This window comes from Ochotona princeps, chromosome 1 (assembly GCF_030435755.1).
Source record: "Ochotona princeps isolate mOchPri1 chromosome 1, mOchPri1.hap1, whole genome shotgun sequence".
Classification (NCBI taxonomy): domain Eukaryota; kingdom Metazoa; phylum Chordata; class Mammalia; order Lagomorpha; family Ochotonidae; genus Ochotona; species Ochotona princeps.
The window spans coordinates 170,672,724-170,700,670 of NC_080832.1; the positions used below are offsets into that span (position 1 = coordinate 170,672,724).

Sequence of the window (27,947 nt, forward strand, 5' to 3'; positions counted from 1 at the left end):
TTCTAGGACTAACTAATGATCCTCAGCATACCAGCTAAGCATGCAGTGATTAATGATATTTACAGCAGTTTCTAAAAATTGGAGAAAGAACCCCATTTTGTAATACAAGAAATTTACACATTCCATCTTCCTCAATGACCTGCACCTGCCTAAAGCAGTGAGGGAAGAGGAGAATCATGATAGGCAATGCAGGGTTATGGAATCATGACTCCTTAAAATTATTTTCTTCCTCTTCAACCTGAGGTAATGCTTCTCAGACACCAAGAATTCTGTGGATGAAACTGTTGAAACCATGTGAATGGATTGTTTTCTCAACAAACCCACCCTTTACCATGTACCAGGGCATAATCTCTTAAAATCAGGGATCAAAGAGAAATGGTTCAGATTTTTTGCTCTGATATGGGTCATGACATTATTGGCATGGTCACAGTAGGAATTGTAATTTATTTTTTGCATAGGAATGTTTGGAAGTTTCACTGGGAGTCCATCTTGATTCATTAGTAGAAATGCAGTCCATTGATTTTCCTTGATTCCTGGTAGTCTGTCTGCCCAGACACCATATAGGTCCATACCTCCAAGAACCCAAAACTCACCTAGCACTAGCCAAGGACCTGCCAGCTTCTTTTGGCATCTGGTGGAGTGAAAGTCCCTGTTCGTAGGCCTAGGCAGCCTTCCCTCATCCTGCCACCATTACATGCTGCTGGGGACATAGGACATGGAACTCCTAATTATGCTTTGGGCCGGACGGCATGGCCTAGAGGCTAAAGTCCTTGTGCATGCCTGTTGAAACGTGCATTTGCATTCACATGTGTACACAGGCAGACACACATAGCGCGTATACACAGATACATGCACATGCATACTGGTACACACACAGTCGCACACACCTAATTAGAGCATCATTTACAATTAGCAGACAGCATCTCTTTCCTAAGGACCTGCTACAACCATGCAGGTTCCTTTGAATCACTTTATATCTAGTTCATTTTTTTTTAACAATCTCACTTAGTTATTAGGGTAGAAAGGGTCAAGGCCTGATGGAAAGTGGATTATACCATTGTTTCTACACTAATATCATTTTTTCCCCTGTATCTGGGTTCAGGGGAGAAACAAAGAGAAAAGCCCCATCCACATTCCCACACATCCCAGGCCCCAATGTGAGGCATGCTCCAAGGCTCCTGCTCAAGCAGTTTTCACAGTTCAACATTTCTTAATTGCTGCCAATCTTGCCATTCCAATTGCGATGTAACCTATTCAGAATCCACTGGCTGACATAGTCTGTTCATGGTTGGGGTTCTGAGATCAGCAGTTCAGTTGGATGGGTCTCCAAAGAAACTTCGTCTGAGATGATCCCAAACCTGATTCTTGTGTGAGTTTGCCAGTACAGGGTCCGGCACTGTCCGTCAGCTTATGCACATGCTGGTCGTTGCAATTTTTGGGTCAGTTCTGTTTCCAGCCCTGTCTTCCACTATCTATTTCTTCCCTTCATTCTACGTGGGTTTTGTGTCTTATTCTTCATGGTTTCATTTCATTTCATATCATCTTGCTTCATTTTATTTCATGTCCTCTCTCACAGATTGTGCTGCTGCATGAAGCATCTTAACATGGTAGGTGAGTGAGCAAAAGTCCAAGAATAGGGTTGAGGCCTGTAGATGACTATCCTTAGCTGGGCAATGCTCCAAGCACACAGGACTGTGTGCTTTAAGAAAACTTTGAGACAGTTACACACTGACTTCTGTATGAGTCACCTTTTTGCTTCCTGATCCTTAAGCATTGTATGGTTATCATCAATATGGGATGTAGCTATCCATGTTTGTAGTGCGTCAGCTGCTATAATTTTACTCTCCAGCCAGTTCAACACAAGATTCAGGTAGTAAGCTTTCTAGGTGGACCTCCTTCCTCAAATACATGGCTTCCCTCAAGCTACATGCTTCCATAATTTTCATCTTGTATCTGCCTCCTTTCTTATTTACTCAGTTATATGCTACATCCCCTCCAACCCTAGTCATGCCTCGGTGGTCATGGTACCTACCTCAAACTATTCTCATTTTTGCTGCACAAGTTAATACACTAGAAAACCTCCTGTTAACGTCAATTTTTATTTTCCTAAATGTCTTTTTTTTACTTTCTCCTTTTATTTTTTTTACAGATAATGAATAATACTCTATCAGAAGTGTTATCCCATACTTCACAAATATTTTCTCTCGTTCTCTTGGCTTAGTCCTCACATTGTTGATGGTTTTCTTTACAATCAATGCAGCAAATTTTTAGCTTCATTTACTCCCATTTGATTACTTGTTTTCATTGCTGGTACTTCTGTTTTGTGTGTGTGGTTTTGCTTTGTTTTTGTTTTCAATAAGCTTTTGGCTATACTCATGTATTGTAGAGTATCTCCAAAGTTTTTGCTAGTGTTTTGATGCAATCACATCATAGGTATACATCCTTGATCCATTCAGAGTTGATATTGTGTAAGGTTTAAGGTTGGTGTCTTCTTTTTATACTTTCCCAACAAATTGATTTTTTCCAGAATAAATTTGAAATACTTGGTCCTTTTTACCTGGATAGAGTCTGGTTTCTAGTAAAGGAAAAATCAGTTGGGTATAGATATGTAGGTTCATTTCTGGAATTTCTATTCTGCTCCACAGATCTTCAGGTTTGATTTTCTGCCAACACCCTGCTGTTTTGATTTCAACTGACATTTAGTACTTCTTGAAGTCTAGTGTAATTATATCTGCAGCTTCATGTTTGTTGTTTACAATCGTTTTAGATATTTAGGGTCTATTGCATTCCCACATGAATTTTAGTATCATTTTTTATTTCTGTGTCTGGGAAGAACATCATAGAGTTTAAAGTAACATCTTATTGAATTTGCAAATTGCTTTAGGTCATGTGTGCATTTGGCAATATTATTTGAACCAAACCATACACATGGCAATTTTTCCGTTATTTGAAATTGTCTTCTATTTGTTTCCCGAAGCTTTTATAATTTTCATCTTAGTGATCCCTTACATTCTTTACTAAATTTACCTCAAGGCATTTAATTTTTTTTTTTTTTTTTTTTTTTTTTTTTTTTTTTTTTTTTGCAGCTGGAGTGAATGAGACTGATCCCCCAAGTTCTTTCTCACCATGTAATTGTTGGTACACACAATTGCTATTTTTATATATTGACTTTTTTATTCTGAAACTTTGCCAAAGTTTCTTATGAGTTCTCTCCTATGAGACTTGTAGAGTTGTGGTTCCCTTATATACTGAATCATCTCATCTGCAAACAGGGATAGCTTGACTTCCTGCTTTCCTGTTTGTATCCTTTTGATTTGTTTTCTTGTCTGCGGCTCTGTTTCTAAATTCCAGGTCTACATTGAATTGCAGATGTGAGAGTGGTAAGCCTTGTCTGGTCCTGTATCTTAGTGGAAATGTATGCAACTTTTCCCCAATTTCTCTTGCTTGTGTGTTTTTTTCTTTTTTTGATTTGAAGAATATTCTATATGCACTCAATTTGTTTACGAATTTTTCATGAAAGAATGGTATGTTTTACCAAATGATTTCTTTCCACAATTGTGATAATTATTTTTTTTTCAATTCACTAATATCAGTATAAGAAGCATTGACTTATGTATGTTGAAGCATACATGCATTCCAGTGATAAATCCCACCAGGTTCAGATAAATGACATATTTTAAGTGTATTTCTGATTTATTTTCCTAGTATTTTGTTGATGATTTTTACATCTAAGTTCATCAATACTATTGCTCTATAATTTGTTTTTGTATCATATCTTGGTTGGGAGATGAAGCTGCCCTCACAGACTGAGATTGGGAGTCATCCATGTATTTGAATAGTTTTTGATAATGTGAAATTGGAGTTAGTTCCTCTTGAAAAGATTGATAGATTCAGTAGTGGAATCTGGCATTGTAATTTTCTCTATCAGGAATTTTTTTTCCTGACACTTTCACTTTCTTAAAAATCTATATTTACTTCTTTTTAAATTATTATCATCATTCTATGACACAGTTGTATAGGCCCTGGGATCTCCCTATCCCCTTCCCAAGTCCCTCCTCCCCACCAAATTCCCTTATATTATCGTAGTTTTTCATAAACAGTCACATGTTCATCATTGCAGGCAAGGACAACGGCAGAGTCCAGCATCCTATTGCCATGATAACAGTTTAATTAGTGGTCCATCTTTGATCTGGGAGTAGACATGCACACTGCACTGCATACTCACATCTGGACATGATAGTCTGCATTACACAGTCACCACACATCCCCTTAAATGAAAATATACAATACAAAACAAATAACATGAAGAAAAGTAGAAATTGACAATGCCTAAAGTGACCGATGAAGTGGAGGGTCCACTCTGCTGCCCGGCCTGTCAGTATCAGGAGATTCTTTATTGATGATTCTATCCCTATCCTAACTATTATTCCATTTATATTTTCTATGTTACCAAGCCTCAATTTTAGTAAATTCTGTGTGTCAATAAATGTATCCAATTCTTCTACATTTTCAATCTATTTTTGTAGTAATTCTGATGATTATTCATATACCTATTCTGTCTGCTATGTTACTTAAAAATGTAACATAACTCAAAACCAGAATAAAAAATGCAATTTGACAATGGACATCAGACTAAAAGACTCCAAAACATACCACAGGGCAGTTATAATTCAAAAACCCTGGACTGATACTAGTCATAAAATTCAGTGGAACAGAATGAACAAAAGACCATCAAGAGGCAATGGAAAATTATGTGTAAATTATGTAACATTTGCAGAATTAACACATAGGATTTCAACCAGGACGGAATTAATCCAAAGAGAGGAGCCAGAAGCCTCTTTTGAAACTTCCATGTGGGTGCAGGTTCCCAAAGTTTCGGGCTACCCTTTACTACCCATCACTGCTTTCCCAAGCAACAAGTAGGGAGCTGAATGGTAGCTTGAGCAGCCAGGACAGCAACGGATGCCTATATGAGAGAGTGGTGTGTTCAAGGTAAAGGTTTGGTGACTGACCCATTGCACCATGTCTTTTTTTCTATGTCTGCAAATCAAACATTGTATAAATCTATGAGTCTGAGATTACTTGCAGTTTACAACAACAGTTATTAGCCAACAAATTCATTGAATGTTTTTCATTGTTATTTCATTGGTAGGCAGTCTATACTTAGTGAACGACTCCATAATAACAAAGGGCTATTATGCTATTTCTCCATGCTTTATGGCTCCCAGACCTAGATGCCATTATTTCAAATATCTATCCTGGTCCATGGTGGGCCTCTTACCTGCTGGAGACATGCTTCCACTATGATATTTTTCCCATAAATAGCCACGAGAGGTTTAAGGACATTGTCTTTGTCAATAAGGTGAGGTCACTTACTAGACTGGCTGCAAATCAGGGTTAGTGAAGTCCGTGCAAAACTAGTGCTAAAGATAAGAAGTCCTCATATCAGTGGGTTACTGACTGAGAAAATGTAATATACATACACTGTGGAATATTATTCAGCCATTAAAAATGATATTCTGTACTCTATAACAAATGGATGCAACTAGAAACCACTGTACTTAGTGAAATACACAATTATTCAAAATCAAACAGCAAGCATGTTTTCTCTGATCTGTGGTGACTAACACACAGAATATAAAAGCATAATCTATAGGAGCAAAATTGGCACTTCAAGAATTATAGTTTATAGCCTTGTCTATATTCTTGAGAAAAAGTAGGGTTTTCTTTCTTACTTTCCTATATTCTCACTGAATTATTTACTTACTGCAGTGTTAATCCTGGGATTGAGAGTGAACTGAAACTATACCATGGTAAACATTTATGAGAAAGAAAAAGAAAAAAGAAAAATGGTGAATTAGAGTGCATGACTGGGCAGGAGGTAGAAAGGAAGCATCATTATGCCCTGAAACCTGCGTTGTGAAATTTGAAATTTGTGTTTATGATTTTATAGTTGAGATAAAATAATAATTATGGCTAATATCACAATTGATTTCTTAGTGGTAAATTTGTGAAGTCATTATACTTTTTTTTCTTATTGAATACTTTATTATAGAGTGGTGAAATGCATTTTTTTGAAAAACTGTATGACCTTTTCGGAAGAAAAAACATATAAAACACAGTAACACAGAGGAACATATGAGTAATGCTTCATTGAATGAAGTAATGAAATACAGAAATGTCTAAAGAAGGTGCTAGAGAAATTTGAGATGGTTTCACTACTTAAAAAAACAGCCTCCCCAAAGAGGTACAACTTATATTCTGGTTCTGTTCTGGTGGGTGGAAGAGGGAGTCTGGGGAAGGATATCTGTGGGAAATGCAGTAAGCACTGACACGTTGGAATGAGTTTGATGTGATTAAATTAGCTGTTTATTTCTGTATCACAAATTGATCCAAAACTTTGAGTTACAGCAAACGTTTGTGACGTCACACGATTGCTGTGGATGGGGAATGCAGAAATACTGTTACTTGATGTTTCCGGCTCAGGTTCAGTGATGGTGTCAGGAAAGGCTGTAGTTATCTCAAGGTTTGACTGGGACTGGGCGGTTCACTCATGCGCTCCACAAGCTAGTGCTGATCACTATACTTTTATAATTGCACATTTGATTATGATAAAGCAATTGTTTATGACTTAATAAAGTGTTTTATGTTATCAGAAATGATTGTCATCATTGTTGTAGGTTTATAATGTTACAAAGTTTTTTACAACATCTATTGATCATGACATCACAATTTGAGTAGAATGAATGACTAAACCATTGATGCTAATATCACAATGGTGTAATTATGGTGTAAGCACAGCAGCTTATCACCCACCAACTGATTAATGACAAACAACAATTATTTTTGAAAATGCAGTGATGGTTTAAAACATCAAAAACTTGAATGAAACTGTTGTCAGTTTATGATATCACAGTGACATTATATGATTTCAGAATTAACCATGGTGTCATGGTTGTTTTATGAAAACAAAATTGATTATTGTAGCACAGTGGCTGTTTTCTGATGTGAGGCTTGACATCAAAATTGATTAAAATGGTACAATAACAACTTCTTGATATCAGAATTGTTTTGTCACATTAGACTGGTTATAATGGCACACAGTTTGGGTTATGATTTCACATTTTTTATGATGGTTCAATTATAGCTTGGTGACAGCACAAATGAGTATGATATTTGGCAATAAAATGAGTGTTTCTGAAAGTGTTACCGATCACACAGTGTGTGCTTTATAGCCTCACAATTCATTTTTATGAGACTCTAGCAGAATTATAGCATCAAAATTTGCTGTGACATTACAGCAGTATTTTTTTGTGATCAAATTTATTTTGTTTAAATTTCATTTACTTTGTTTTACTGTAATTTACACCAGAGACTGCCAAGCAAACTAGGTATTTTACATTCACCACAAATACCCTCAAATCTCCACAGTTGTTAGAAAACCATTAGAGCTCAGGTGCCTGGCTGGTGCTTTCGTGTGTGCCCAGGTGCCCAACACGACAGATGCCAGTGAGAGTTAAGTTCAATACAAGGAGAGGGCTGGACTCCTTATTTAGCAAAATGAGCCATCATCTCCCTCGCCCCAGAGTGACGACTGGCTGATGGCTAACGGACCTCTTACAGCGGGAGCTCATCCCAAGGGTACGCAGCATGGGGAAAGTGGACTGCCCAGCGGAGGACAGCATGGTCTCAGGATGTGGCAGTGACCCCGAGGCCGGGGGACACAGTGGGAGGGATCTGACTACACGGCAGGGCATGTCTCAGGAGGCAGGGGAAGTTACAGGAGAAGGTCTCTGCCCTGAAGGCTTCAACACCATTATGCTACTCAAGCTTCCAGGACCGACAGGATTAGACAGAATGCAGACAGAGAAAGCTAATACAAATCTCACCTAGATGTTCTGCCTGCCTTACATTAAAAAAAAAAAAAAAAAAAAAAGGAAAGAAAAAAAAGAAAAAGAAAAAAGTGGCAGTGGCTTCCAGCAATTATTCGGGGCAGCTGGGGTTGGAGGTGTGTCCAGGCAGGATCCCTGTGTCCGAGCTGGCCACCTCCCAGCTGCCAAGGGCTGCCATGCACCACATCCTGTGAGGACCCGGGGCATTTTCACAGTTTCCAAGCCACAACTCCAAAACACATATGTTTCAGGGACAAGACTCACCCAAGTGCCTTACTTCTAATTTTTCTGCACCATGACGATGAATTCCCTCCTTGATTTGTTTCCCTAGCAGGAGCCTGCAAATTGTCTAGTGTTACTATAAATCAAAAACTATCATCTCAGTTTTTGCTAGGTTTGGTGTAGAAAAATATTTGAAATTTAAAATCTGTTCTTGGTGTATGTATTGAAAATATTTTCTCTTGCATTCTTGCAGAAGATAAGTATAGTACTTTGGAGACACTGGGCTAACCCCTTCAGGAGCTCTGTACATATACACAGGTGTGTGCTGGTGGGGCTACAGCTCCACATGCATTTCACATACAGCTGCAGATACACGCACACAGACACATGCACACACGTGACCCAAGACCTCCACACGCGTGTACCTCGTCCCCAGTGCACGTCCAGCCCACGCTGACACTGGCAGATTCGTCGTCACTCATCACTGGCTGCACTTGTCCCTTTCATTTGACCTTGATTGTGTAAACAGTTGGATTTTTTTCTCTGACTCTACAGGGGACTCAGCTAGACATCAGCAGCTGACGTGCCTCGGATGGAACCCTTTTACGCATTGTTTCTAGCTCTTTCTGAGTTTCGTCTTCCATTCTCCTGATGTCTTCCATGGGCTAATCAATCCAATTGTCAATCCAACAAAAAAGCTGGCAATGAAAGTTTGTGAATATCCTTTTTGCTTGCTTCTGAATGAAGTTTTCTGCTTTGCTTTGCAGTCCCCACCACTTGAACTTGATGGTCACCAGCTTATAGGCACACATCTGGGGACAGTCAGGCTTGTTAGCCAGCTCCTTCTTCCAGTTGGGTCCCAAAGAGCCTCTCTTGGTCTTGACTGACTGGAATAATGCTGATCTTCATCAGCTTTGTAGTCTGCTTGTTCAGCTTGACTTTGATCTGCAATATCTATGTGGACAATCTCAACCATTTTCCATGTGTTTGGATATAAACCATGTACATGTTCTAATGTTCCCAAGTCTTGTTTGTGCCATGTTTCAATTTTAATGAAGAAATCATCTTTCATATATTCATACATTACAATTGTTCTATAGTAGGGGTAGGTGTTCCAGAACTTTTTGTGAAACACCAAGAAATCCTTGGGAGCAATCATCCTCATGAAGGCAGGAACTTTGCTCTTCAGGTGGTAAATTTTGTGGGTGTACTGACGCTTTTCACCATCTTTTTCATACGGTTCATTTTTTAACACTTCAATTCCTTCTCCACTGCCAGTCTCATTCTTGCTAGCTTCTGCCTCAGAGTAAAGCTGTCCAACCTGATAGGGTCTAGATAGCCTGTCACACAGTACTGGAAAGGGACTCCAGCAACAGCATTAGAGTGTTCTTTCAAATCAGGACTTCACCTCTACATTTTAAATTAATTCCTTAATGAGCGTCGTCTTCCCGGAACCTCCACCTCCAACAGCTGCCACCGCCGCTGCTACTGCACAGCAGTAGAGTGGTGGTTGATCACATGCCAACTGTTTATGACATCACAATGCTTTGTGACAAAAAAACTGGTAGCCTATTACATAAAAATTTAATTACACCAATCAATGGTTTGTTGGTAATATCACAATTGATTACTACCTTTTTTAAAAAATATTTATTGATTCTTCTGCAGGCCAGAATTAGAGTGAGATTGAAAAGCAGAAATTGTCCATTTGTTGATTCACATCCCAAATGGTGCTATTGGCCAGAACGGGGCCAGACAAATGCCAGGAGTCAGGGGCTTCTTCAGGTGGTTGCTTTATCTGCGACACCACAATACCTCTCCCGATAATTTTCTTTTAAAGGTAGTTTCATGGCATCACAGTTGTTGGTTATAACATCAAAATGGACCAAGACAGAAAATTCTTTGATCTATGTTATCACAATTTATTTTGATGGCTCAATGTGACATCATGATATTTGATTGTATAATTTTGTGATTGTGTCATCAGAATTCTGAGATTATAATGCCAGTATGCTGGTTTATTACAAATGAATGGAGTGTGTCGCCATATTTTCTTTCTTTTTTAAATTTCTTTTAAATTTTTTTATGTATTATTATAATTATTATCGTTATCATTTTATAATACAGTTACATAGGCTCCTGGTATTTCTCTTAACCCAGCCACAATTCGCCCCAGCCCCACCTAGTTCCTCTATATCATTACTACAGTATAGTTCTTAATACACAGTCATATGTCCATCATTGCAGTCATGGACAATGGCAGAGAGTCCAGAATCCTATTGTCAAGATATAGTAAACAGTTTCATTGTAACTCCATCTGTGTCTGGAAGCAGAAATGCATACTACATTGTATCCTCACATCTGTATATGATAGTCTCCATTTCACAGCTACTGTACATCCCCTCAAATGAAAAGTCATAATACAAAATCAACAATAGAAAAAAATAGAAATTTACAATGCCATGAATTTGAATAACATGTTACTAGATATGAAAGTCTGCATTATACAGTTACTAAACATCCCCTTAAATGAAAAACCACAAAACAAAATCAACATCAGGAAGAAAAAAGAAATTAACAACACCATGGAGTTGAATAACATGCTACTAAATAACTCACGTGTAGCTGAAGAAATGAAAATCAAGAACCTTCTTGAAGAAAATTATGCTACTGTATGATCTATGACTCATTGAAGAATTTAATCAGAAGAAAGTGTTTTGAGGAGATGAAACTAACAGAAAACATCAAAACCCATGTGATATAGTTTCTGCTGATTTTTGTTGGTGAAATGTGTCTCTTCTAGACAACAAATAGATGGGCTTTGTTTTTAATCCAATCTACTAATCTATGACGTTTGACCTTAAGCCATTTACATTCAGGGTTAATATGTATGGATGGTAGTTTGGTCCTGTCATTTTAGGAATGAGTTGTTCATTGTTTTAGTCTTCTGTTGTCTTTTTACTGGGATGTCCTTCACATTTTTCTTTGGTTTTGTTTGGTACTATCCCTCTTCTCTGTCAAGAGAACATCTTGAAGTGTCATTTGTAGGGCAGGTTTGGAAGAGACAAATTCTTTTAACTTTTCTTTACTGTGGAAGAATTTTATTTCATTTTCAAAGACAAAAGAAAGCTTTGCTGGATATGCTATCCTAGGCAGACAATTTTTTTTTCTTTTAGAATCTGCAATATGTCAGAATAGGTAGAATAGGGTAAGGACATGTTTAAATGGATGGAGAAACATTTAATCAGGATGAAGCAGAGAGGACACATTCCTGGAATTAGGAGAGGACAGAACAACAGCAGAGGGGTGCCTGGAGACTGACAGACACAGGAAAGCAGTGCACATAATGGTGTGGTATTGCACTGACTGATACTCCAGCGGCATTCAGCTAGCAGCGATCTGAACTCCAACAGCATCTGAAACTCCACCAGCAACCAGGTGGGAAGGGACTTTCACTGGGAGATGGGAGGTGAACCCAGACAAAACCCTCTCCATCCTGCTTGCTGTTTGATTTGACCAGGAGCAGAGACAGAGCAGCAGATCCCAGATGGACAGTGTGAGAACAGGGTGGATTTCACAGCCCAGGCAGCCCCATAGAGCCGAAATTGGGCACCATTTTGCCTGAGGAGACAAAGGCAAGGGAAAGGACTTAGCATAAACTGAGCTGGGAGTGAACTCATTTCTGACTCAGTGGACTGCATCAGTGTTGCATTCTACAAGTTCCACCCAAAACAGGTCTGGGTTTCCCTAAGACCTGATGGCCGGCAGACCAAGAACTCTAGTAGTGGTATGTCAGGAGCCATTTTGTACACTGTGGCAATGGCTTTAGGACTATAGGGAACAACAATGTACTTCACATGTGCTGAGCTTGCTAGAACTCACTGAGTTCCGTGGATTGCACTGGTCCCACAGGAAAATAATACCAACTGTGGCATCGTATGGGTCAAAATAGGTCTGTGTGGCAACCAGACCTAACCACCAACAGCTTCCAGCAAGATCAGCACCACCAACAGCCAGCTATATGGGACACCCGGTGTCTCCCTAATCCTGGGACCTGCTCCAGCCAGAAGTGGGAAAAAGCTTATACAGACAATGGTGCAACCTCAGCATGATATCACAGGAGGTGGAGACTGGTGAGCCAGGAGTCGGGGCTATGGAGTTCCTTGTGGAAATCTAACATAAGATCCCAGACCTGGAACTCACTGGAGGGAAATGGCACAATTGGCTGTAAGCAAAGAGTTGTGTACCAAGAGCAATAAGTAAAATCAAACTGCAGACCGGTAGGTGACACAGCTTGGAAACCTGCCCCAAGGAGAAGAATCTGCTAACCAGAAGTACAATGATCAAGAACAAAAGAAGAGACAAAGGTACAGTGAATATTACTGAAAACTCCCCTGCAAAGCAACAAAACCCTATGCCAACCTCTTCCTTCACTGAGGAAGATACAGAAACTCATTTTAAAGCTACTGATCAACAATGAGAAGCACATACAACAGTTCAAAGAATTGAAGGAATCTTTTACACAAGCAACAGCAGCAGCAATAAGGCAAATCAAGGCTGATATATCAAAAATGAAGAACACAGTAGAGCAAATTAAAAGTACAGTGGAGAGTCTCCAAAATAGAATGATGCAAGCAGAAGAAAGAATCTCAGAATTGGAAGATATTTCCTGTCATCGGGGGGGAAATAAAGAAAAAGCTGGAAGTAGAGCTGGATCAGGCCAAAAAAAGTGTTTCAGAATTGAAAGACACTACTAAGAAGTCTAATATAAGAGCTATGGGGAGACTCGCAAGATGGCCGACATAGGAGGAAGACTGTGAGAGAGCTCACAGACAGAGAGGGCTAGAACGCGACAAAAGCGTAAGTGGAGCAGCATAGAACTACACGGAGAAGAACGTGAAGTTCCCTGGACAGTGTGGAACCAAAAAAATCCACACAACTTGGAAGAGCAACCAGGGAAAAACAAAACGACGGGCAGGGAAGACGACTTTCCGCTCCTGACCTGCTGAGTCACCTTTGAATGCAGACACTGAAAGCCGCCGACCGACCCACCCGCAGACGCTGAAAGCCGCCGACCGACCCGCAGACGCTGTGGCCGTGAGGACCGGTGGTGATCGGGACCTGCTGGCATCTGCTCACCCTGGTCACCAGGACCCGCCAGGACTCCCCCCGCTGCGTACACCAGGACCCTGAGTCACCGGGACCCGCTGGCATCTGCCCACCCTGGTCGCCAAGCCCCGCCGGGACCGCCACAGCCTCCAGGTTCCACCCGCCTACACCCGCCGAGACCAGCAACAGACGCAGTAGCTGAGAGACGCATCTGCGGCGAGGGTTCCCACCAGAGGAAGAGGCAAACTGCAAGAACCTGAGGTTTGAGTGAGTTGGGTGGGGACAGTGGTGGGTTGGAGGCTTCGGGAGTTGGCCCCCCAGGGGCACGGACAGAGCCTGAACACAATTGGTGCTCCTCTCCCCGCCCCTCCCCCCCCGAGACGCCAGCGTCTAGAGACACCGGGAGAGTGCCTTGAAACTGCCAAAGCTGTGTCTGGAAGAAAGGCAAAAGGCACACTGAATACTCCCCCGTGCCTTTGCGGTGTGGCACTCAGCTGGGCGGTGCTATCCCACAGGAACCCAAGCACGCCTCTGGGCTGGGCAGTCCCGTGCTAGCGCTGGGGCGGTCAGTCCCCTGCAAGCGCTGGGGTGGGCGGGCCTGCGCAGGAGGCGCCTCCAGAGAGCACCTGGAATACCCCACACCCTATAGTCCCGTGCTCCGAGCCTTGTGATCCTGCGCACAGGGGGCGCACACAGAGAGTGCCTTCACTCCCCCATGCCCTGTGGTAGCATACCTGTAGGGGACGAGCTGAGAGTGCGCTTTGAATCTGCTGGACCCTGGAAGTGGCGCCCTGAGGTCCAGTGTTCTGGAGACGCACCAAAAGTGCCTTGAAAATTCCCACACCCTGCTACTCCACGCCTGCAGACTCCGATCTCTACAGGATAGTGCTTGGAGACCCCTCAGCACACTGGTGCCTAGGTCTCTCAAAAAAGAAACACTAACAGAATGGGAAGAAATACCAGAAAAGGTAATGATCCAGATGAGAGTGCCAACACCCTACCAATAAAGAATCAAAAGCCAATGTCTATTTCGGAGATGCGAGATGAAGACATAGAAGATCTACCAGACAAGGAATTCAAAAAAATAATGTTAAAATATGTCAGAGACAATGAGAAGAACTGGGAGGACTTCAAGGAATTCAAGAACCACATAACCTCAGAAATACAACAAATGAAAAGTAAAATCCTTGACTTAGAGCACAAAATTGAGAGCCTAACCAACAGAACAAATACAGCAGAAGAGAGGATCTCTGAAACGGAAGACACACAAAACGAACATACCCAGTTCATTAAACAGCTGGAGACAAGTCTGAACAAAGCCAATAAGACCATACAAGAAATGAAAGACAACCTCAGAAAATCAAATATTAGGATTATTGGCCTTCCTGAAGGAGCGGAAAAAGAGTCAGGAATGCAAATGGTGCTCGACGAAATTATACAGGAAAACTTCCAAAACACTTGGAACATGAACCCAGCCCAAATCCAGGAGGGTCAGAGGACTCCCAGCAGATATGACCCAAAGCGATCTTCACCCAGACATATGGTGCTCAAGTTCCACTCCAGTGAAGACAAAGAAAGAATCCTGAGACAAGTACGAAGCAGAGAAAAGATCACATACAGGGGAAAACCAATCAGGATCACTGCTGACTTCTCTGAAGAGACTTTACAAGCAAGAAGAGAATGGACAAAGATCTTCCAAATCCTGAATCAGAACAACTGTCAACCAAGAATATTGTACCCAGCAAAGATCTCATTCGTATTTGAGAACGAAATCAAATACTTTCACAGCAAAGAGAAATTAGAAGAATATGCCAGCACAAAACCAGCTCTACAAAATCTCCTTAGAAATGCACTAAATCCAGAAAAAAAGGAGGTGAATCATAAGCAAAGATGGCAAACAGGAAGATCTCCCCACTAAAGTCCACACAAGGAAGGGCAATTACACAGATATCAACACCCACAAAAACAAGTATGGCAGGGCAAAATCACAACCTCTCAATTTTAACTCTTAACACAAATGGCCTGAACTCACCAATCAAAAGACATAGATTAACAGAATGGATTATCAAACAACACCCAACTATCTGTTGCCTACAAGAGACACATCTAACCAGAAGAGATTCGAAGAAGCTGAAAGTGAAAGGTTGGAAACAGATATTTCATGCCAATGGACGAGAAAAAAAGGCCGGGGTAGCTGTCTTAATTTCAGATGATGTGGACTTCAATCTGACACACATCAAAAAGGACAGGGAAGGACATTATATATTGGTGAAGGGACTGATCCATCAGGAAGTAATTACTATTGTGAACATATATGCACCAAATTCAAACGCACCTAGCTACGTGAAGCAATTACTCACGGACTTAAGGGGAGACATAGATATGCACACAATAATAGTGGGTGATCTTAACACCCCACTAACAACTATAGACAGATCAACAAAACAAAAACTCAACAAAGAAACAACAGAGCTCATACAAACAATAGAACAACTGGACTTGGTTGACATTTATAGAATTTTTTACCCTAAGGCCACAGATTATACATTTTTTTCAGCAGTGCATGGCACCTTCTCCAGGATCGACCACATGATAGGACACAAAGCAAACCTAAATAACTTCAAAAAGATAGGAATCATACCATGTACCCTCTCAGACCACCACGGAATGAAGCTGGAAATCAGCAATTCAAAATGCCCCAGGAAATACAGAAACTCTTGGAGGCTGAACAATATGCTATTAAACGAACAATGGATCAGAGAAGAAATTAAAGATGAGATCAAAAAATTTATGGAAACCAATGAAAACTCTGACACAACATTCCAAAATTTGTGGGACACTGCCAAAGCAGTGCTACGGGGTAAACTCATCGCAATTGGAGCTCATGTCAAGGCCCAAGAGAGGCGCCAAATACAAGAACTAAACACACACCTTCAGGAATTGGAAAAACAACAGCAGAAGTGCCCCACACACAATAGGAAACAAGAAATCATCAAAACAAGGGAGGAAATCAACCAGATAGAAATAAAAAAAACCATACACAAAATCAATGAATCAAAAAGCTGGTTTTTTGAAAAGATAAACAAGATAGACACCCCACTGGCCCGACTGACAAAGAAAAAACAAGAGAAGGCAAGAATTAACAGCATCAAAGATGAAAAAGGCAACATAACAACAGACACCGCATCCATTAAGGCCATAATTAGAAATTACTACAAAGCACTGTACTCCAACAAATCAGAAGATCACCAAGAAATGGAAAAGTTCTTAGACTTCTACCACCTGCCAAAACTTAGCCCAGAGGCAACAAACGACCTGAACAAACCCATAACTGAAGTAGAGATTGAATCAGTGATTAAAGACCTCCCAACAAAGAAAAGCCCAGGCCCAGACGGCTTCACTCCAGAATTCTACAAAACATTCCGAACAGAACTGACCCCAATCCTCTACAAACTCTTCAAAACAATAGAAAAAGAGACAACCCTTCCGAACTCATTCTATGAAGCCAACATTACCTTAATCCCAAAACCAGACAGAGAACTAACAGAGAAGGAAAACTACAGACCTATCTCTTTGATGAACATTGATGCTAAGATTCTCAACAAAATCCTAGCCAACAGAATTCAAAAACACATCAGACAGATCGTTCATCCAGATCAAGTAGGATTCATCCCTGGAATGCAGGGGTGGTTCAACATTCGCAAATCCATAAATGTGATACACTACATCCAAAAACTGAAAAACAAGAATCACATAATAGTATCAATAGATGCAGAAAAAGCTTTCAACAAAATCCAACACCACTTCCTACTAAAAACCCTAACCAAGGTAGGCATAGATGGAAAAATCCACAACATAATTAAAGCCATATATGAAAAACCCAACGCCAGCATCATACTGAATGGAGAAAAGCTGGAACCCTTCCCACTGAGATCTGGAACAAGACAGGGATGTCCACTTTCTCCACTACTATTCAACATAGTCCTAGAGGTACTCGCTGAGGCCATAAGACAAGAAAAAGAAATCAGAGGAATCCAAATGGGAAACGAAGAAGTCAAACTCTCACTATATGCAGATGATATGATTCTTTATGTAGAAGAGACAAGAGACTCAATACAGAGACTGCTAGAACTTGTACGAGAGTTTGGTAGAGTGGCAGGGTACAAAATTAATGAACAAAAATCAACAGCCATAGTGTATGCAAATAGCCCCAAGATGGAAAAAGACTTAACCAGCAAGATACCATTCAAAATAACAGAGAAAAGTATGAAATATCTGGGAATAAATCTAACCAAAAATGTAGGAGACTTATTCGAAGAAAACTACAAACTACTTAAAAAACAAATTGAACAAGACCTCAAAAGATGGAGTAACATCCCATGCTCCTGGATAGGTAAAATCAATATCATTAAAATGTCTATACTGCCAAAAGCAATATATACATTCAACGCAATCCCAATCAAATTGCCCAAAACATTCTTCATGGAACTGGAAACAATGATCCAAAAGTTCATCTGGAAACACAAAAAACCAGGGATAGCTAGAACCATCCTGAAGAACAGGAAGTTAGCAGGGGAAATCACAGTTCCGGACCTCTGGACATACTATAGGGCAGTGGTTATCAAAACAGCGTGGTACTGGCACAAAGATAGAGAGGAAGATCAATGGAGCGGAATAGAAACGCCAGAAGGAAATCCACACAGATACAGCCAAATAATCTTTGACAAAAAGACAAACGACAATCCAGGCAAATGGGAAGGTCTGTTCAATAAATGCTGTTGGGACAACTGGTTAATAGCCTGCAGAAACAAAAAAATAGATCCACATCTCTCACCATACACTAAGATCAGATCTAAATAGATAACAGATCTAAACCTACATCCAGAAACCTTCAAACTTTTGGAAGAAAATGTTGGAAACACACTGGAACACTTAGGGGTAGGCCCTCACTTCCTAAAAAAGACTCCAAATGCAGTAGAAATCGAGACCAAAATAAACAATTGGGACCTCATCAAACTAAGAAGCTTCTGTACAGCTAGAGAAACAATCAACAAAGTAAAAAGCAACCCACAGAATGGGAGAAGATCTTTGCACACGACATAGGTGATAGAGGGCTGATCTCCAGAATATACAAAGAGCTACAAAACAACCAAAATGTCAAAACAAACAAGCCACTCAAGAAATGGGCACGGGAAATGGGCAAACACTTCACAAAGGAACAAACCCAAATGGCAAATAAACATATGAAAAAATGCTCAAGTTCCCTGGCAATAAGGGAAATCCAAATTAAAACATCAATGAGGTACCACCTAACGCCAGTAAGACTGGCCCACATGAATAAAAGCACCAACAACACTTGTTGGCGAGGTTGCGGGGAAAAGGGATCCCTACTCCACTGCTGGTGGGGCTGCAGGCTGGTACAGCCTCTATGGAAATCAGTATGGAGAATATTCAAACAACTCAAATTCAACATACCGTATGATCCAGCAATAGCACTCCTAGGAATATATCCAGAACACTTGTTTTATGAGAAACCAACATGCACTCCTATGCTCATAGCAGCACAATCAGTAATTGCAAAAACATGGAAGCAACCAAAATGCCCATCAACAGAGGATTGGATAAGAAAGCTATGGTTCATCTACTCCATGGAATACTACTCAGCTATTAAAAAAAACAAAATGCAGTTCTTTGTGGCCAAATGGGCCAAACTGGAAACCATCATGCTAAGGGAAATGAGCCAATCCCAAAAGGTTAAATACCACATGTTTGCCTTAATTTAAGATGATATGATGTTATGTATAACATGTTATGTTTTGAATGTTATATGTTGTGTATAAACTAAATTGAAGTATAGGTGAGGTGATCACAGAAGGTGGCTGGGAACTCGTATTTACTTTCAACATGTTGGTTACTCATTACTATGCCAATTAATTCCATAATGATGTAAATTTTTGCTGATGGTATGATGGAGCTTTCAATTGACTGGGATAATACTCTGCTAGCTCTGTCTTCAGACCAGAGAGGGTATACCTAAGAAGACGTTGAACTTGACTGGACAATAAGATGCTGGACTCTATGTTTGGTGTATGCTTGCAATGGGGAAATCTCAACTGAACTTGAGCTGTGGTTATGCAACAAGGTGGAGGAATCCACCATGGTGGGAGGGTTTGGGCAGGGGTGGGAGAACCCAAGTATCTATGTAACTGTGTCACATAATACAATGTAATTAATGAAGTTAAATAATAATAATAATAATAAAAAGAGCTATGGGATTCCCAGTAGGTGCAGTGCAGAAAAAGAAACTGGTTTTACAAAAATATTTAATGAAATAATAAAGGAAAATTTTTCTAATTAGAGAAAAAATTGAGGAACAACATCCAGGAGGGGTACAGAACTCCCAATAGGCCTGACAAAAAAAAAACGATCTTCACCAAGACACATGATCATCAAGTTCTCTTCAATAGAACATAAGGAAAACATCCTTAAATGTACACATGAAAAAAAAATCAACTGACATAAAGGAATGCCAATTAAACTCACAGGAGATGTCTCACAGGAAACTAGATTTTAATTTCATTTTATGACAGTTTGATAGGCTCTGGGATTTCCTCAACCACTCCAAAAGCCCTACCCCCATATTGAATTCCTTCATATTGTTACAGTAGTTCAGTTCATGTCCAGTCAAGGTTCCTTCATTGCGGGAATGGACTGTGCAGAGAGTACAACATCTTATTGTCCAGATAAATTCAGCAGTTTCATTGGGACACCACCCCTGGTCTGAAGTAAGAGCTGGAAAAATATCATCCCCTCCAATGAAAAGCCACTACAAAATTTCAACAAAAATTTCAACATCATGAAGTTAATTCACATGGTATTGAGTGACCACTGTGTTAGAAAATGCAAGTTCTTAACCACATCCTGTGACTACTTGATTGACTTTTCAATTTTTGTTTATACACATCTGGCTGCTATATACCTTAAAATGGTTATAGGGTATTATTCAGATGTCTCGTGCCTATTTTCATTTTTATATTTAGTTGCTTATAGTATTCAAGCATGATTTTTACTAAGTTGGTGAATTTTAGGATAGTTCAAATAGTCTTATAACTCAAACATGTTATATGTTAACAATTGAGGAGCAGAACAGCTTTAGGAGGGGTGTGCAGAGAAATCTTCAATACCTTAGTGAGGAGTAACTAATCTTTGTGTGCTACCTAGTAAGGTATATGTGAATCCAAGCTGACCATTACTTGTCTGGTTCTAAGCTTTCCTTATTGGTCTCTGTCTATCTGATCTAATTTGGGGGGCTCTGGAGTAACCCTGCTGGTCATTCCAAGAGAGGGTGGACACCCAAAGTGGGAACTAAGGACCAGTGAAAGCTCCTCTTTCTAGTCGTGATGGAAGTTGACAGTTCTTCTGTTTCTGAGGACCACTCAGGGCTCCTGGCTGTTGTTCTGATGACATTAGATCCTGTGAGGAAGAATCTGGGCATCTTCCATTCCATGTGGGAGATTCAATAAGGAATGGAGGACCTCAAAGTTCATGGCCTATGAGGGCACTCCAGTTCCCCATGGTCTCCTTGGCAGTGGGGATATAGTCCTTGGTGCCCATACTGATAGTCCTTAGTGAGGATCCGGGAGTCTCCAGGGTTGGGACACAAGCCTCCTCCTATCCTACACTCCACTCAGGATAACCCTCCCCCCACCTCTTGTGCATATGGCCTCCTGTTAAGAGGCTGTCAGGATCACTCTTGGATCCCACTGTAAATCTTTACAGTTTTTGCTAATGTCTAATGCAGATTTAAGTCTGCCGTCTGTAAGTTATCTGTTACAATTATCACAGGTTATACTTAGCATCTTCCTCACACAGTCTGAGAAGGTGGAAGATTTCTCTGTTCTCCTGACCCATTACAGAATAACAGGATATTAAAAGCATATCAGATGTTTCAGTTCTTTGATGTAGATCATAAGCAGTGTGTCTCTTATTGATTGTTGGTTCATTGATTATATCACAATATCTTATTGCATGTGATTAAGACTGAGGTTGCAATAATTTTACAATTTACAGGTACTATTTTTCAGATCGGCATCATTTCATCTTAAATTAAGGCAAACATGTAGTATTGAACCTTTGGGATTGGCTCGTTTCTCTTAGCATAATTGTTTCCAATTGGATCCATTCGGCATTTTTTTTTTAAATAGCTGAGTAGTATTCCATGGAGTAGATGAGCCATAGCTTTCTTATCCAATCTTCTGTTGATGGGCATTTTGGTTGTTTCCATGTTTTGCAATTATTAATTGTGCGGCTATGAACATAAGGTGCGTGTTGGTTTCTGGTGTAGCAGATGTTTAGGATATATTCCTAGAAGTGCTATTGCTGGATCATATGGTATACAGATTTTCAGTTGTTTGAATGTTCTCCATACTGATTTCCATAGAGGCTGTACCAACCTTCAGCCCCACCAACAGTGCAGAAGGGTTTCCTTTATCCCATATCCTTGTCAGCAACTGTTGGTGGTTTTCTTTATGTGAGCCATTCTTACTGGCATTAGCTTGTACCTCACTGATGTCTTAATTTGGATTTCCCCTATTGCCAGGGAACTTGGGCGTTTTTTTTCATATGTTTGTCTGCCATTTGGGTGTTTTCCTTTGTGAATTGTCTGCCCATTTGCTGTGCCCATTTCTTGAGTGGTTTCTTTGTTCTGGTTGTTCTGGAGATCTTTATATATTCTGGAGATTAGCCCCCTATCACCTGTGTAGTGCGCGAAGATCTTCTCCCATTCTGTGGGTTGCTATTTATTTTGTTGATGGTTTCCCTTGCTGTACAGAAGCTTCTTAGTTTGATGAGGTCCCATTTGTTTATTTTGGTCTTGATTGCTACTGCTTTTCATTTTCTTTTTAGGAAGTCAGGGCCTACCCCTAAATGTTGCAGGGTGTTTCCAACATTTTCTTCCAAATGTTTGAAGGTTTCTGGATGTAGGTGTAGGTCTTTTATCCATTTAGATTTGATCTTAGTGTATGGTGAAAGTTGTGGGTCTAACTTCTTGTTTCTGTAGACTATCAACCAATTGTCCCAACAGCATTTATCAAAGAGATCTTCCAATTTCCCTGGACTGTTGTCCGTTTTCATTTTTTTCAAAGATTATTTGGGTGTATCTATGTGGGTTTCCTTCTGTTGTTTCTATTCTGCTTGGTTGATCCTCCTCTCTATCTTTTTGCCAGTACCAGGCTGATTAACTTCCACCACCCTATATGATGTCCAGAGGTCTGGAACTGTGATGCCCCTTGTCAGGATGTTCTAGCTATTCATGGTATTTTGTGTTTTCATTGGACCTTGTATCATTTTTTTCCAGTTTTTTTGAAGAATGTTTTGGGTAATTTATTTGGGTTTGCGTTGAATGTATATATTGCTTTTGGAAGTATGGACATTTTGATGATACTGATTTTACTTATGCAGGAACATGGTATGCTGCTCCATCTTTTGAGATCTTCTTCAATTTATTTTTTTTTTGAGTTTTTTATAGTTTTCTTCAAAGAGGTCTTCTACATTTTTTAGCTATGTTTATTCCTAGACACTTAGTTTTCTTCTCTGTTATTTTTTAACAGTACCCTGCTGGTTAGATCTTTTTCCACCTTGGGGCTATTTGCGTACACTCTGGCTGTTGGTTTTTGTTCATTTATTTTGTACCCTGCCATTCTACCAAAATCTCATATGAGTTCTAGCAGTCTCTGTATTGAGTCTCTTGGTTCTTCTATGTATAGGATCATGTCATCTGCGAATAGTCAAAGCTTGACTTCTTCGTTTCCCATTTGAATTCCTTAGATTTCTTTGTCTTCTCTTATGGCCTCTGTGAGCACTTCTAGTACTATGTTGAGTAGCATTGGTGATAGTGGACATCCTTGTCTTGTTCCAGATCTCAGTGGAAAGAGTTCCAATTTTTCAGGTTTTTCTCTAGCTGTTTGATGATCTGCATGTTTTCATTCTGGCTGTCTTCCATTTCAGAGATTCCGTCTTCTGCTGTATTCATTCTATTAGTTTAGGTCTCAACTTTGTGCTGCAAATCAAATCATTTTTAATAGTTTTGTTTCTGGGATGATGTGATTTTTAGTTCCTTGAGCTCCTCCCATTGTTCTTCATTGTCTCTGAAGAGTTTTATTATTTTTTTTTCTGAATTCCCTGTCTGATAGTTCATCAATTTCTTCATTTGGTGAAATTTCGAGGTGGCACTGGCTCCCTCCTGACTCATGTCTTTTCCTGTGACCTTGCGCCACGCCTTTGTGTTTTCTTGTTGTTTTGTGGTATTTGTCTCTGCTTTGTTGCTGGGGTACTTGAGAATGGAAAAAAAAAAAAAAATCAAGGTCAGCAATAACTCGGGTTACCCACAAGGTGGCAGCAGAGACAAAAGGATTAGAAGTAAACGCTGCCAGAATGCCACCTTGTGGGTGATCTGAGTTATTGCTGACCTTGAATTTTTTTCCCCCCCTGGTGCTTACTCTGCTGTTGGGAGAGCTTGCTCCCTATATCCCTTCTTCACTCCAGCAACTCTGCGATCCTGTGAGCATATCAGTCCCAGGCGATATTAGAGGTAGGTATTAGGTCTCCCTTTTGTGAACTTCTCGTGGACTTCGGATAGGAGCAGCCCAGTGTGGGAGGATTCTAATTCACAGGTTCGCCTGGTCTGTTTGCTTCTTTCTTTCTTTTTTTTTTTTTAATTATTTATTATTTTTAATTCATTAATTACATTGTATTATGTGACACAGTTTCATAAGTACTTGGTTTCTCCCCACCCCTCCCCAAACCCTCCCACCATGGCGGATTCCTCCACCTTGTTGCATAACCACAGCTCAAGTTCAGTTGAGATTCCCCCATTGCAAGCGTATACTGATGGTATGTTGGAGCTTTTAATTGACTGGGATGATACTCTGCTGGCTCTGTCTTCAGACCAGAAAGGGTATACCTAAGAAGCCGTTGAACTTGACTGGACGATAAGATGCTGGACTCTATGTTTGCTTCTTTCTGCACAATGGCTCTCTCCTCCAGCCAGACTGCCTAGCTCCACGTCTACCACATAGCCCTCATTTCAGACACCCTTAGCCATGTTTTTTTTTCCCCTGGAGTTCACCTGCCTCTCTTCGCCTCCTATGGGTGGTAACTTCCCTGTCGTAGTAACTCATTGTAATTCGCTCCCTGAATTTTTGCTCACCGAATTTCGTTGGAGTCTCCGTAGCGCGAGGAGCCCTCCTTCACTCACTCAGCTTGTAGTTCACATTCTTTCACGTCTGTTTCACTGCTCGGTGCCGTCTTTCTTAGTCCCTGTGGCCCTCGAGGATTTCCCCCAGTGTCCCTCGTGATGCTCTTCCTCTTGCCTTCACTTCTGTCAACTCCTGTCCCCAACTTTCCTGACTCCTGGTCACATCAGTCTACCACTGTTGGCCATCTTAACTCCTCCTCAGCACATTTTCCTAACTACAATTGTGGTTTATGAACTGAAAAGTAATCATCTCATAGTTCACAATGGATCGTATGAATCCGTATTTGAGTATGACATCTCAGTGGTAGTCGTATAACAGACCAATTGATTTTCATATCAAAATACTCTTATGCAATCGGTGGTTTTTGTATTCAAAGCTGAACATGGCAGCATAGTGGTTGGGTTCTGACATTCCATTGAGAGTGATAATGAAGTTGGAAACGGGTTTCTGTGATCATTGTGGAACGTTTATAACATAATAGTGGCTAATGATATAACATGACTGTAACAGCACAATGTTTTTTTGAAAATAAAATGAATTGTGGATCAGGACAACTATTTTGCTGAAATTTCAGCTGATTTGTGAATTAACCAGGACAAATTTATAGCAGATTATGCTTTTTTTCATACTACAATCTATTATGACATGACAACGATGATTCATGAAATGACAATTCACAAGAAAAATATTTTGTTTGTAATACTGATTGCTGCTTCGTATTATCTTGATTAGATGAGCGTTAGATCAAATTTATTATATCAGAATATTGGTTTGTCTCAGAACAATTGTCTATATTGCTATGATGCTTTTTGTGACAAGAATGTTATGTTCAGGATACCAGAACTGTGCATTGTCTCACAACTGACTGTGATTTTTCAATGTTTCTTTTTTCTGAAAATAAATGACTATTTCAGACATCAAAACTGATTAGGCCGACACAATATTGTTTTGTGACACCACAGTTTGTTATTCTTGCAGAATGTTAGGTTTCTGAAGTCATAATGATTGTATGACTTCATATTTTTTACGATAGAGCAATGATAGCTTTGTGACAGCACGAATAATTATGACAATTTTTGTTGTTATTTTGTATCATAATGGTGGCTAATCACAAACCAATTTATTATGAGTTCACAATGTTTTATGACAATACAATGGCTGTTTCTGAGAGAAAGTGTTACCAGTTGCACAGTGTTTGCTTCATTGGCTCACAATTGAGTTTTATGAGACTCTAATAGCATTGCTGTGACATTGCAGCAGTATTTACGACATCAGAGTGGTGGTTGATCACATGCCAACTGCTTATGACATCACAATGTTTTGTGACAAAACACTTGTAGCTTATTACATACAAATTCGATTACATTAATCAATGGTTTGTTGGTAATATCACAATTGGTTAATACTTCTTTTAAAAATTGTTTATTTATTCTCCTGTTGGCCAGAGTTAGACTGAGAGGGAAAAACAGAGATCTTCCATCTGTTGATTCAGTTTCCAAATGGTGATATTGGCCAGAACTGGGCCAGACCAACCTCAGGAGCCAGGAGCTTATTCAGCTGATTGCTTTACCTGCGACACCACAATACCTGTCCTGATAATTTGGTCTTAAAGGTAATTTCATGGCATCACAGTTGCTGGTTATAACATCAAAATGGACCAAGACAGAAAGTTCTCTGATTTATGACATCACAATTTATTTTGATGTCACAATTTTGTAACAGCGTGGTTGATAACATCATAGTCAGTTTATTTATATCACAATGCTGACTTATGTCATCACAACTCAATGTTATGTGGTGTTTGCCTAATATTAGAATTGATTATGACAGCACAATGGTTGATTTATGACAATACAATTGAGTATTATCTCTTAATGATAATTTTATGTAATTCCAGTTGTTGATTTATGATTTTATAATTGATTAAGATGGCACATTTGGTTGGTTGCTTCACAATAAACCATAATATGACGATGGGTGGTTTATGATGTCACAATGAATTTTAGTACTACCCAATTGATTTTCACGTTTATATTAGAATGATCATAAATAACAAATGATTTTGACCTCATAATGAATTCACGAAAATATAATTCTGGTATCAGAAAAAAATACTATACTAGCTTTGAGATTTTACAGGGTAATATTTGACTTCACAATATTCCACCACAGAGGAAGATTTGTAATTTCAGAAGGGTGGCTTGTCACAAATCAATTGAGTATGAAATTAAATATTTTATCCCAATGCAGTTGTGATTTATAGCTTCAAATTTGTATATGATATCACAATGTTATGTTTATAAGGTCACCATGGTTTTATATGGTTGCCCAATTGAATATTATATCATAGTGGTATGTTTATGATATCAATATGGTGATTGAAAAAATCAAGTTTATTATGAAATGGTAATGTTTTATGGCAACACAGCAGTAGCATATGAAATCAAAATTATTGCACAATACTCTGTGATACTACAGTTGGTTATGAAAGCACAATGCTAGGTTTATGACATCACAGTTGATCATAGCATCACTGTTTTTTTTTTTAAGATTTATTTATCTTATTACAAAGTCAGATATACACAGAGGAGAGACAGAGAGGAAGATCTTCCGTCCGATGATTCACTCCCCAAGTGAACCGCAATGGCTGGTGCTGTGCCAATCCGAAGCTGGGAACCAGGAAACTTTTCCGGGTCTCCCACACGGGTACAGTGTCCCAAAGCTTTGGGCCATCCTCAACTGCTTTCCCAGACCACAAGCAGGGAGCTGGATGGGAAGTGGAGCTGCCGGGATTAGAACCGGTGCCCATATGGGATCCCGGGGCGTTCAAGGCGAGGACTTTAGCCTCTAGGCCATGCCGCCGGGCCCAATCATAGCATCACTATTGTGTGTTGATGATCTCTGAATGTTTTTCACAAAGCAATTATGACATCAGTAAAATTTTAAAACATTAAAATTGTGATTTATGACATAGAATTGATTATAATGGCACCATTCTAATTTTATGCTATTTCAACAAATTATGATATCATGAATGGACACTTTTGAAGAAACAAGGAATTGTATGCAAATAAATTGTAACTTCACTATGTAAGTTTATGATGTAAGAATGCTGGCTTAATAATTCAATTGTGTTCATGATATTGCAGTGCCGGAGTCCAGCTCCAGCTGAGTTTGGAACTCATGAAGGGTGCGTGGATGAGGTGCAAAGAAGAAAGAGATGGACCACTAGGATTCCTTGATCATAATGGACAATGCGGGAAAGCTGTCCATTTTATTTATACAGAAACAGTCAAACTCTGGCTCAGACTTTTTACATCATGGTCAAGTGGGTGTTTCTGAAGATAATTCTGCCATTTGCTTTACCTAAAAACAATAGAAGTTCCTACTACAATTCTTATTCTACAACTTATTCTTGTATCACAAAGAAAAGGAGAACCTAAAGATCAAGGAAAGAATGAAACCCTAA

General features: G+C 39.8%; 1 pseudogene; it reads right to left on the bottom strand.

Annotated features, from left to right (window-relative positions):
* Window positions 1–8,678: 8,678 nt before the first annotated feature.
* LOC131481522 (phosphatidylinositol transfer protein beta isoform-like) overlaps window positions 8,679–27,947 on the bottom strand; it is a 42,919-nt pseudogene continuing 23,650 nt past the window's right edge.